Genomic DNA, 12891 nt, shown 5'->3' with positions numbered 1-12891 from the left:
TTATATTGTGGTACCGTGTAACAATGTGAAGAAATGGCATCAGACAGACCCCGCAGAATCTCACCGCTGCCACCATTTGTGATGGATCCACACCCCGCCACCCGTCTGACGTTACAATTATGTCAGACGGAGCACGTGGTACGGATCTGCCCTTTGCACTAATGTGACGTTCCACACTCCCTCGAGGACGCATAAGGTCAGATTGGTACAGTTCTGCACAGACACCCCCTGTCCACAAGGGTACAGGAAGGCACCAGGGAGTGAGAAGAGGTGGCCCACTCAGTCACTGACGTGGCACCACACTCGCTCACACCACTGACAGGCTGAGAGGCTCCTTCACTAGCTCCAGTGAAGCAGAGCCTGGTTGGCCTGGGAGAGCTGCCACGAGTTTCTATTAGATATAACGGACTTATATCGGGCTACAAACTCGCCCGGTAGCGTGTTCGTTGGACCAAAGAACGGACGTAAGAGTTTGTGGATCGAGATAAAAGAACAGCCCCGGGTTAAATTATATATTTAATCGTCGTAAGGGCACACTAGACAAACACTACACTGTGTGCAGAATTATTAGGCAAGTTGTATTTTAGAGGATTATTTTTATTATTGATCAACAACTATGTTGTCAATCAACCCAAAAGACTCATAAGTATGCATGCTTAATATTTTTGGAAGTTTGAGTGGGATTTTTTTAGATTTGGCTATCTTAGGAGGATATCTGTTTGTGCAGGTAACTATTACTGTGCAGAATTATTAGGCAACTTAATAAAAACCAAATATAATCCCATCTCACTTGTTTATTTTCACCAGGTAAACCAATATCAGTGCACAAAATTTAGAAATAAACATTTCTGACATACAAAAACAAAAACCAAAAAAATTAGTGATGAATATAGCCACCTTTCTTTATGATGACACTCAACAGCCTTCCATCCATAGATTCTGTCAGTTGCTTGATCTGTTTTCGATCAACATTGCGTGCAGCAGCCACCACAGCCTCCCAGACACTGTTCCGAGAGGTGTACTGTTTTCCCTTCCTGTAGATCTCACATTTTATGATGGACCACAGGTTCTCTATGGGGTTCAGATCAGGTGAACAAGGGGGCCATGTCATTATTTTTTATTCTTTTAGACCTTTACTGGCCAGCCACGCTGTGGAGTAGTTGGATGCATGTAATGGAGCATTGTCCTGCATGAAAATCATGCTTTTCTTGAACGATACCGACTTCTTCCTGTACCACTGCTTGGAGAAGTTGTCTTCCAGAAACTGGCAGTAGGTCTGGGAGTTGAGCTTCACTCCATCCTCAACCCGAAAAGGTCCCACAAGTTCATCTTTGATGATACTGGCCCATACCAGTACCCCACCTCCACCTTGCTGGCGTCTGAGTCGGAGTGGAGCTCTCTGCCCTTTATTGATCCAGCCTCTGGCCCATCCATCTGGTCCATCAAGAGTCACTCTCATTTCATCAGTCCATAAAACCTTTGAAAAATCATTCATAAGATATTTCTTGGCCCATTCTTGACGTTTTATCTTATGTTTCTTGTTCAAAGGTGGTCGTTTTTCAGCCTTCCTTACCTTGGCCATGTCCCTGAGTATCGCACACCTTGTGCTTTTTGATACTCCAGTAACGTTGCAACTCTGAAATATGGCAAAACTGGTGGCGTATGGCATCTTGGCAGCTTCACGCTTGATTTTCCTCAATTCATGGGCAGTTATTTTGCGCCTTTTTTGGCCAACACGCTTCTTGCGACCCTGTTGGCTATTTGCCATGAAACGCTTGATTGTTCGGTGATCACGCTTCAAAAGTTTGGAAATTTCAAGACTGCTGCATCCCTCTGCAAGACATCTCACAATTTTGGACTTTTCAGAGCCCGTCAAATCTCTCTTCTGACCCATTTTGCCAAAGGAAAGGAAGTTGCCTAATAATTAAGCACACCTTATATAGGGTGTTGATGTCATTAGACAACACCCCTCCTCATTACAGAGATGCACATCACCAGATTTACTTAATTGGTAGTTGGCTCTCAAGCCTATGCAGCTTGGAGTATGACAACATGTATAAAAAGTATCAAAGTGATCAAAAAAAGCATTTGCCTAATAATTCTGCACGAGGTGTATATACATAAGGGTTATACATACACAATGGTCAGAGTTGGAAACGCAATAGTATGGGTATAAAAGGTATAAAGCAGTTATTATGAGTCAGATGGACGATCTGGCTTTCGGGGGAAGGGCTGCCACATGGGAGGCTTGCGGGCCCTCTCTTTGTTGTTGCCTGACTCACCCCCCCTCCACGACACAACGTCACGACTTCCCAAAGAAAAAAGACATTTTGTAATATTGCCTGAAAAAGGGGCCTCTGTGCTCCGAAAGCTTGCATATATATTTTCTTCTGGTTAGCCAATAAAGGTATCAATCCGAGAATACTTTTGTCATTTTTGGGCATAAAAGTATTTACATCGATTTGTGAGTAGCTGTAAGAGATTGGGAGGATGGCTGCTCACCATATTTCAACCCAAGGATGTGGCCCAGCAGGTAAATGTCTGGCCACTGAGTTAATTGAGTGTCTCTGTGTGTTTTGGAGACAAGTAGGTCTCCAGTCTGGAGCTCAAGTGTGAACTAAAATTTGTTGTTTCCCACAAGGCAGAAGCCGCAGTGGAAAGGACTCTCTACGTCCTGTTTATTTTTAGTTATGCCAGAAAGGGCCGTTTTGTGTTACTATTTTGTTTTCAATGGTTTATGAAGCAATAAACCAGTTAAGGACTTTAACCACAAGTGTTCCTGTATCTACCTCAGTAGCAGACAAGTGAGTGGCATTACCACACTGTCTAGAAAGACCCTAACAGAATTAACTGTGGAGAACTGCGTCATTTCAGTAGGTTTCCACTGCCAGTGTCTGAACTGAGAGCAGGAGTCCTCCACTTTACAATTTCCCTGAACCAACCTGTGGATCATTGATTCAGCAACAGCAAATTTATTGAGGTCGTTATAAATGAGCCCCAGAGCAGAGAAAAAAAGCATCAACTGAGTAAAATACTGGAGAATCCTCAGGCATAGAAATTGTCCAATCCTGAGAATCTCCAAGGAGCAACGACAGAGCAATACCCACGTGTTGACTCTCCTCCGAATGAGGCAGAGTAGAGACAAACATACAACTTTCTTGAATAAAGAAAGATAGAAAACTTACTTCGGTCCCGTCTAAGCAATCCAGTAAATTTACCTTAGGCGCAGAAGACTGTTTTGGGTGGAGTAGAACCTGCGTAGCAACGGATAATGCATGCTGTTGTTGCCACTTGACGTCTGCCACCTCCAAAGTTAAGGACTGCAATTGCATGATCAGTGAGTCCACAGCGTCCATGATGGCTTCTCAGCGCACAAAAAATGGAATGGGCAGGTGATAATGTTATAATAGTGTAGCAACTCACTCTGGAAAATAGGTAACACAATAAAAACTGCAACTGACCCTGCCAGTTCCTGTACAAACTACAGATCCTGACCCTGCAGTCCCTAGTGGTTCCTACGTGAGCTGAGATAGTGCTAAGCACAGACTAGATGATGGCAACTCGGGCCTATGCTGCCTAAAAGGCCGTTGAGTGCTTTATGTTCCTCCTAAAGAACCAGAGGGCAAAGCAGAGCACAAATAACCTACAGAAGTGAAAGTGTGCTGAAATAAAAAGAGATCTCAGAGTGAGTAAAACAAACCACAAAATGCAAAAACAAGGATTAAGTACGTATGTGATGAGACAGCTTTTCTTCTTAATTATGCCAGACATACATACCATATTTTTATGTTGACTTTTGAACTTGTGTTCTTCTTTGGTTAGTCAACACAGACTATTGTTTGAATAATCCTGAATGTTGATCACTTGAGTTGATATTTGGTAATTGATGAATGGCTGTTACCTACAACGTATTGTCTGCCAGTTTTGCAATACAGCGTCTCAGGGTCGTTGAAAAATGGATGTTTGCTAGATAAGTTAAATACTATTGTAGATTGGTTGCCAGTCAACATTAGGGGATGAGCTGTGGCTACTCGAGCATTGTGAATTAATATCATGATCCCTGACCCTTGACCTGTGAATGATGGCTTGAAAGGACAAATGTAAACTATAAAAAGGGGGTCTCTGCGTCTGTTCTGGAAGACACTACAGGATGACAGCCTAAGGGACAACAGCCCTGGCTGGAAAAATACAGAACTGCTCCATTGACCATTGCTGAACTCTCAGAGACAATTTGAAGAATCCAGGTTGGGTCAATCAAGTCACCTGGCCACATATCTCACTGTCCTAAACCCGGCGGACCAGCGGAAGGGTGAGACTCTGTCATTTTTACCATCTTGTGTTTTGCTGGGACTGTTCTATAGGTTATTGATGGCTGGTGGTTCAATAAATTATTGCCACACTGTTTACCATCACCCTGTGTTGTCTGAGTAGTGTTCTGCCCACAGTAAAATAGAGCGGGCATTCAGTGGTATGAGTCCTGGTCCATGCGGTCTTTCTAAAGATAATCGGGCCAGCGGACAAGAGCACCCACTGACCCCTGTGTCTTCACAACATACTGTTAGAGTATATGCCACCTACTTCCTAAAAAGAAATAGACGCAGGGTAAAGAACATAAACAGCAGAGAGATAAACCCTAGCTGGTCTTTCACCTACTGGCTTAAACTACAGGAATATGGCTGGAAATCCAAATGAGACTATCACCAGCAGGAAATACCAGCAAGTGTAAAGTATATAAAGCCGCACCCAAAAGGTAATAGGGAAGACAAATGAGCAAATAAAACATCTGTTACACTAATGAAGGGGGGTTCAGGGCTTGGTGCTATGGCTCGGAACTGAATTCTCTTTGCCCTGAAACCCTTCTTCTAAACAAGAATCAGTGTGTGTGATGAGCTCACTTACATTTCGGAAGTCCTTGTTACCTCCCCGTCCTTGGGACCAGATACAGCTGCACACATAACAGGAGACTTTAGGTCCAGTTTAACAGGTTCAGCTTTACTGTGCAATTCGGATACATGTGTGGCACCCCAGGGGTCTGGTTTTCCACAGTAATGTAATGTTATGTCTGAGAGCAGGTGGGAGGTCCTTTGGTCAGGGATCCTGTGCATGCCACACCTCCTGCCCAGTCTTGGGAGGGGAAGAACTTCCCCTGTATAAACCCGGGGCTGAGGCAGGGTGAGTCAGACAAGTGGAGTAGAGACAAGAAGCAGCATAGGAAACAGCAGAGTTACAAGGAGTCAGGGGCTGGCAGCTGCAGAGCTCGCCCTGACTAAGAAGACTTCTTTCCGGACCCGGAGTCCGAGGCTGTGGGGACTAACTCCTACCCAGCAGCAGAATCCGTCAGGCAGGGGATTTCAGGTCCTCTGGCCCAGAAGCCCGAAGGCACGGTCACACGCGTGGGACCAGCACCGCCATCGTGGAGCGGAAGCCATTAGAAGGCCCCGAGTCACCGGCCATACGGGTGAGCACCACACGGTACACTCAGGGACGTGGGCTACTTACATCAGCTTCTAGCAAGGTAGCCAGAAGAGTACAGTCAGTTTGGGAGGCCTACAACTACGCCTGGCCAGGGGAGATCCCATCTGCTCAAGGACTGACCAGGCCCCGTTCGCTAGCAAGTACTCCGGGAGGGTCTATCGTTGTTACCAGTAAAGACCCTGAACTACACCGTACCGTCTCTGAGTGGTTCCTGCTACCCCCATCATCCACGTCGGCTGCCCTGAGACCATACCCCTCCCGTTGGGGGTTATACTATCACGCTGCATAATCCTACCATCGGCCTCAGCGGTCTGCCCCGCAGCAGCAGCTCCCTGGCTGCACTCAACGGGTGGCGTAGTCATCAACTATTTACTACTAGTAGACTGCCGTCCAGTTTGACTCCCTGGGCACGGACCGGGTCACCGCCACGAGACTACAACCCTCCACGGATCCGGCTCCGGGTAAGCTCCCGCGTGCGCACCGCAGCGCGACACAGGCCCAGGGGCGCGTCAACTTTGGCGTAGTCGGCAGGATCTCGTGCCCGCAATCACCGGGTACTGCGTGCCTGAAAAGCAAAGACTGTTCAAACTTACCAGTGGTGAAGATTCCCGCTATCCGTGGAGGTTTCCCGCCATCCGGCGCCATCTTCTACCTTCTTCCCGCCATCCGCGAAGTTTTCCCGCCATCCGGCGCCATCTTCGACCTTCTTCCCGCCATCCGTGGAGTTTTCCCGCCATTGGACGCCATCTTGAGGACGCCGCGCGGGAAGAAGAGGGGCGTGGACTCCGAAAGCGCGCGAGAACTGAAGCCCCGCCTCACGTCCGGACGTTGCGTAAGGTCCTGGAAGGAGCCCAGCAGACGCCGACGTCACAGGAGCGCGACGGAAGGTCCTCAACCCTGACGATCCACTGCGGAGCCGCGGCCTACGGAAGAGGATCATCGCAAGGTAGGCCACGGTCCACTAGGGGGGAGGAAGATGTCGGATACGGAGGAGAGCTTCACTGCCTCAACCCACGCCAGCGCTACCGCTGCTGCAGTTATGCCCTTCACCATGCCCTATATCCCGGGAGCAGCTTGGCTACCCCAGTACTCAGGGGAGTCACATACCCTGCATGACTTTAGAGAAAAGCTGGATAGCCTCTTCCAGGTGTACCCCCTCACAGAAGAGCAAAAAGTGAGCATCCTGGTGGCCCAACTAACAGGGGCAGCCAAAAGGGAAGTAAAATCCTGGCCACCTGGGAGGAAGACTGTCGCAGGGATACTAACCCGGCTGAAGGACACCTTTGATACCCGCACCTCAGCCGAGATTAAGCTTAGATTCTACGGGTGCAAGCAGCAAGCGCATGAGAGTATAAGGGACTATGCACTAAACCTACAAGAGGCCCTGAGGGCCATAAAGCAGACCGACCCTGATGGGGTGGGAAACGAGGACAGGCTGTTGACTGAACAATTTATAGAGGGTTTATATTGCAATGCCCACCGAACCCAGTTGCGGGCAATGGCCTTACAGGATCCCCATCTGGACTTTGCACAGTTCAAGGACAGAGCCATCCGGGTGCTCCGAGAACCGGCACCAGGTGGCGTTGTGACCCACAGACGCCCCACTACCACTTACTACCAGGAGGCGGCGCCCTTGTCAGCAGGGCCTGTGGGAGCTGATGCGCAGGCTTTGGACAATGACCCGGCTCCAGACCTACACCATCAGGTCCAAGAGCTAGCTAAGAGCGTTGCTGCGCTAACCCGAACTGTGCAGTCTTTACAGGTTTCCACCCCAGGGAAGATCCAGCTGGCATCCGGACCGGAGGACATCCCGTGGCGTCGACCAAGGAGGACCCCACCGGCCAGAGGAAGACCCAGTGACCGATACAGTGAGGACGGACGACCCATCTGCCGCCGCTGCAATCAACCCGGACATATGGCAAGGTACTGTTCTTTAAACGGGCACAACCTGGGGTAGAGGGCCAACCCCCAGGAAAAAGATCACCAGGCCCATCGAACTGGCGCGACAGATATGTGGGAGGACGTCCAGTCTTGCCTGTGGTACTGGATGGCATTCCCATGAGTGCCCTACTGGACACCGGGTCACAGGTCACCACCATCCCGTACGTGCTCTTCAAGCAGTACTGGAATGACTCGGATATTACCCGCTACCCCGACGACGACTTGAGTATCATCGCCAGCAATGGTCAGCCCGTGCCACAGATCGGATTTAAAGAGGTGACCATCAAAATTGGTAGAGTCGAACTGGCCGCACAGGGACTGATCATTGTAGATATTGATAAACATGAGAGTCACCCAAAAATAACTCTAGGAACTAATGTAATTGAAAATTGTCTTGCAGAGGTGATTTTCCTTTTACAGCAGGTTGCCAAGAATGCCAGCTCCGGCGAGCAGCGGGTGCTCCAGAAAGAGATCCGGGCACTGATGCAACGGCAACAAGTGGAACTCTCCGGCGGTGAGATTGGTAGCGTAAGAATGTGTGACCCTTTTCCTATTGCCATGCCCCCAAAAAGTGAAATGATGATTTGGTGCCGGGCAGCTATTGGTCTGAGAGGTAGAGATTACCAGGCAATGGTAGAACCAGTTTACTCAGACAGTAGGCCCACCATTTTGACAGCACGGGGGGTCGTCAATGTACGCCATGGGAGGGTGCCCGTTCGCATAATAAATATCGGGGAGAGGGAAGTGTACCTGCCCCGGTATGCCACGCTAGCCAAATTATATATCACTAATCAAAATTCTATACAATCTGTGGAACCCTTGCCTCCATCTCACCCGGAGGAAGGTAACGGCTCTAAGAAAGACATGGAGGACTGGTGTCAGCAACTACATCTGGGTACTGACTCCACTCCCTCACATCAGAAACAAGGAGTCTATCGGGTGGTTCAAGAGTATGAGAGAGTGTTTAGTAAACACCCGTTAGACTTCGGGCGAGTCAAGGGGGTAGAACATCGCATCCCCACGGGAGATCATCCTCCCATAAAAGAGAGGTATCGACCCGTACCCCCTGCACATTACCAACACGCCAAGGGGATGCTTAGAGACATGAAGGAGGCTGGGGTAATCCGGGATAGTTGTAGCCCCTGGGCAGCCCCATTAGTTTTAGTCAAAAAGAAAGACAACACCATGAGGATGTGTGTAGATTACCGGAAAATCAACCGTATCACACACAAGGATGCGTACCCCTTACCAAGGATAGAGGAGTCATTGGCTGCTTTAAGATCTGCTAACTTCTTCTCTACCTTGGATCTCACTAGCGGGTACTGGCAGGTTCCTGTAGCAGAGGCGGACCGGGAGAAGACCGCATTCACCACCCCGATGGGACTTAGCGAGTTCACCTGCATGCCGTTCGGACTCTGCAACGCACCAGGAACCTTCCAACGCCTAATGGAGTGTTGTCTGGGCCACAGAAACTTCGAGACGGTCCTGTTGTACCTGGACGATGTCATCGTATATTCCAAGACGTATGAGGACCACCTGAAACACCTGGCGGAAGTGTTCGAGGCTCTGGCGAGTTACGGCCTAAAGGTGAAACCCTCCAAGTGTCACCTCCTGAAACCAAAGGTGCAGTACCTGGGACATGTAGTGAGCGCTGACGGAGTGGCTCCCGACCCTGATAAAATCACCGCAATTAAGGAATGGCCAAGCCCCTCCAGCGTAAAGGAAGTGCGGCAGTTCCTCGGGTTGGTAGGCTACTACCGAAGGTTTATTCCCGGTTTCACCAAAAAGGCAGCACCTATGCAGGACCTCCTGATAGGCCAGTCCCGGAAGGCCAAGAACCAGAAGCCGCCCTTCAAATGGGAAGAGCTGGAAGAAGAGTCCTTCCGCCAGCTGAAGATGGCCCTCACGGGGGACGAAATCCTGGCGTACCCGGATTATAGCCAGCCCTTTATCCTCTACACCGACGCCAGTAACATCGGGCTAGGAGCCGTACTGTCTCAGATCCAGCAGGGGAAGGAACGAGTAATCGCCTACGCCAGCCGAAAACTGCGACCCACCGAAAGGAACCCCGAGAATTACAGCTCATTTAAGTTAGAGTTCCTGGCCGTAGTATGGGCAATCACTGAGCGCTTTAAGCATTACCTCGCTTCTTCCCGGTTCACCGTGTACACGGATAACAACCCGCTGACACACCTGGACACGGCAAGACTCGGTGCCCTGGAGCAGAGGTGGATGGCCCGTCTGTCCAACTACGAGTTCACAATTAAATACCGGGCAGGACGCTCCAATACCAACGCGGACGCCCTGTCCAGGATGCCCAACCTGCCGGACGGAGGAGAAGATCCGGAGGGACTGGAAGAAGTTGAACTCCCTGCGTTCCACCGTCATGGGACTATTCAGTATTCCCACCGGGTAAGGAGTAAGCAGGCTGCTACGTTGAACCCCTTACCCCACTACAACTGGGCGGAAACGCAAGACAGCGACCCTGCCGTCCGGCTGGTGAAGGAGATGCTGACTCGGCCGGAGGCTCGCCTTGAACCAGACGCTCCGGAGGAAGCCAAACAACTGTGGGCAGAGAAGAGTCGACTGTTCCTTTACAAAGGGAAGTTGTGCCGCAGAATGGTTAACTCCCGGACGCATGAATTACTCTGGCAAGTAGTGGTGCCACGAAGAGACGCAGCCATGGTGATGGAGGCATACCACGACGGAGCTGGACACTTTGGGTGGAAAAAGCTGGAGTTCCTGCTGCGCGAGCGGTTCCACTGGGTAGGCATGAGGGGAACCATCGAGAAGTGGTGCAGAGATTGTGGCCCGTGCAACCTGAGAAGGAAGGACCGAGCCAGCCAGAAGACTCCCCTGCAGTCCATCGTCACCCGGCAACCGTTGGAACTGGTAGCCTTGGATCATGTAAAACTGACCCCAAGCAGAAGTGGCTACGTCTACGCGTTAACCATCGTGGATCATTACTCCCGGTTCTTGGTTGTCGTCCCCGTCAAGGACTTAACGGCTCAAACAGCAGCTAGAGCCTTCCAGCAGCACTTCTGCCGTCCACACGGGTACCCGGACCAAGTGCTGACGGACCAGGGACCTGCCTTTGAAGCGGAGGTCTTTCAGGAATTCTGCAATCTGTATGGCTGCCGGAAGATAAGGACGACACCCTACCATCCGCAGACTAATGGACTTTGTGAAAAAATGAACCAGGTGGTAATGGATCTTCTAAAAACGTTGCCCCTGGAAGAACGCAGTCTGTGGCCTGAAAAGTTGCCCGATCTGGTGGACCTATACAACCACATCCCGGTAGGTTCCACCAACTGTACCCCGGCTTACCTAATGAGGGCAAGACCTGGTAAGTTACCTGTTGACCTGGAAATGGGAGTCCTGACCCCCGAGGACACTTCACCAGAAACAGACTGGGACACAGAGAGGCAGCAGCAGTACTGGAGAGTACAGGAGAGCGTGGAGCGAAGTCTCTGTCAGGCTAGGGAAAGACAAGAGAAAACTTACAACCAGTATGCTCCCGCTGTTCCCCTGGTACCCGGAGAGCAGGTCTTGAAGAGGAAGAGACGGCTCCACAAGTTGGACGACCAGTGGGAGAAGGACCCGTACACCGTACTGCCCTCAAGCCACGAGAACCCGAAGGTCTGTACCATCAGTAAAGACGGAGGGGAAACCACAGCCATTGTATCCCGGGACCACCTGAAGAAGTGTCCCGAACAACTGAGGAACCCTGAAGAGGAACAAGAAGACCATCGACCCGTGGAAGAAAGGGAAGATATGGTTAGTACCGTGCTCGGGGACTTCCCTCAGTCTTGGACTCAAGTCAATGGTGCAGTTGTGGTACCCGTACTCACCTTCCTCCAACCATCATCCCAAGAACCTACGGAGCAACGGGTAGAGCTGGAAGAACAGCCGGTCCAGGAGGCAGAAGACTCCACACAAGCAGAACAGGAGAATCAACCCTCTGCTTATAGTGAGCCTGCCGTACCCCTAGTGAGACAAAGAGCCGGTAGACAGCTGCCCAGTTTACCCTTGACAGCTCCTACACCCTGTAGTTCAGGGCCAGACAGTCAGCTCCGTAGGTCCACTAGGGCCACTAGAGGCCAGTTACCCGCACGCTGGAGAATTTGAAGTGTAAAAATAGTTTTATTTATGTTTATCTGTGTATTGTTGCTTGTGTATAATTTTGTGTTTCCAGTTGTTTTTAGGAAACCTTGGTGGATTTACCGGGAATCCTTGTATATAGTTGGAGCGTAACCCAGGATGGACTAGAGACTGTTAAGGACTCGGGGTAGGACAGACCCCTACCTGGTTACGTCTCCCTGTGTTGGTGAAATGGACACCTTGCTCTCTTCAGAGACTGCACCCGGTTGCGGACACGCCGTAACCATCTTTATATGTTTTCTTATTGTATTATTAATGTTTTTGCCTTGTTATGTTTTTCTAAATGTGTTTAGTCCCGGAGTACTAAATTTCACTAGGGGGGAATGTGGCACCCCAGGGGTCTGGTTTTCCACAGTAATGTAATGTTATGTCTGAGAGCAGGTGGGAGGTCCTTTGGTCAGGGATCCTGTGCATGCCACACCTCCTGCCCAGTCTTGGGAGGGGAAGAACTTCCCCTGTATAAACCCGGGGCTGAGGCAGGGTGAGTCAGACAAGTGGAGTAGAGACAAGAAGCAGCATAGGAAACAGCAGAGTTACAAGGAGTCAGGGGCTGGCAGCTGCAGAGCTCGCCCTGACTAAGAAGACTTCTTTCCGGACCCGGAGTCCGAGGCTGTGGGGACTAACTCCTACCCAGCAGCAGAATCCGTCAGGCAGGGGATTTCAGGTCCTCTGGCCCAGAAGCCCGAAGGCACGGTCACACGCGTGGGACCAGCACCGCCATCGTGGAGCGGAAGCCATTAGAAGGCCCCGAGTCACCGGCCATACGGGTGAGCACCACACGGTACACTCAGGGACGTGGGCTACTTACATCAGCTTCTAGCAAGGTAGCCAGAAGAGTACAGTCAGTTTGGGAGGCCTACAACTACGCCTGGCCAGGGGAGATCCCATCTGCTCAAGGACTGACCAGGCCCCGTTCGCTAGCAAGTACTCCGGGAGGGTCTATCGTTGTTACCAGTAAAGACCCTGAACTACACCGTACCGTCTCTGAGTGGTTCCTGCTACCCCCATCATCCACGTCGGCTGCCCTGAGACCATACCCCTCCCGTTGGGGGTTATACTATCACGCTGCATAATCCTACCATCGGCCTCAGCGGTCTGCCCCGCAGCAGCAGCTCCCTGGCTGCACTCAACGGGTGGCGTAGTCATCAACTATTTACTACTAGTAGACTGCCGTCCAGTTTGACTCCCTGGGCACGGACCGGGTCACCGCCACGAGACTACAACCCTCCACGGATCCGGCTCCGGGTAAGCTCCCGCGTGCGCACCGCAGCGCGACACAGGCCCAGGGGCGCGTCACATGCAGTTGCGGCACAC

This window comes from Phyllobates terribilis, unplaced genomic scaffold (assembly GCF_046119375.1).
Source record: "Phyllobates terribilis strain yellow unplaced genomic scaffold, ASM4611937v1 Scaffold_1__5_contigs__length_1240528914, whole genome shotgun sequence".
Taxonomy (NCBI): Eukaryota; Metazoa; Chordata; class Amphibia; order Anura; family Dendrobatidae; genus Phyllobates; species Phyllobates terribilis.
Note: the sequence above shows the minus strand (reverse complement) of the source record.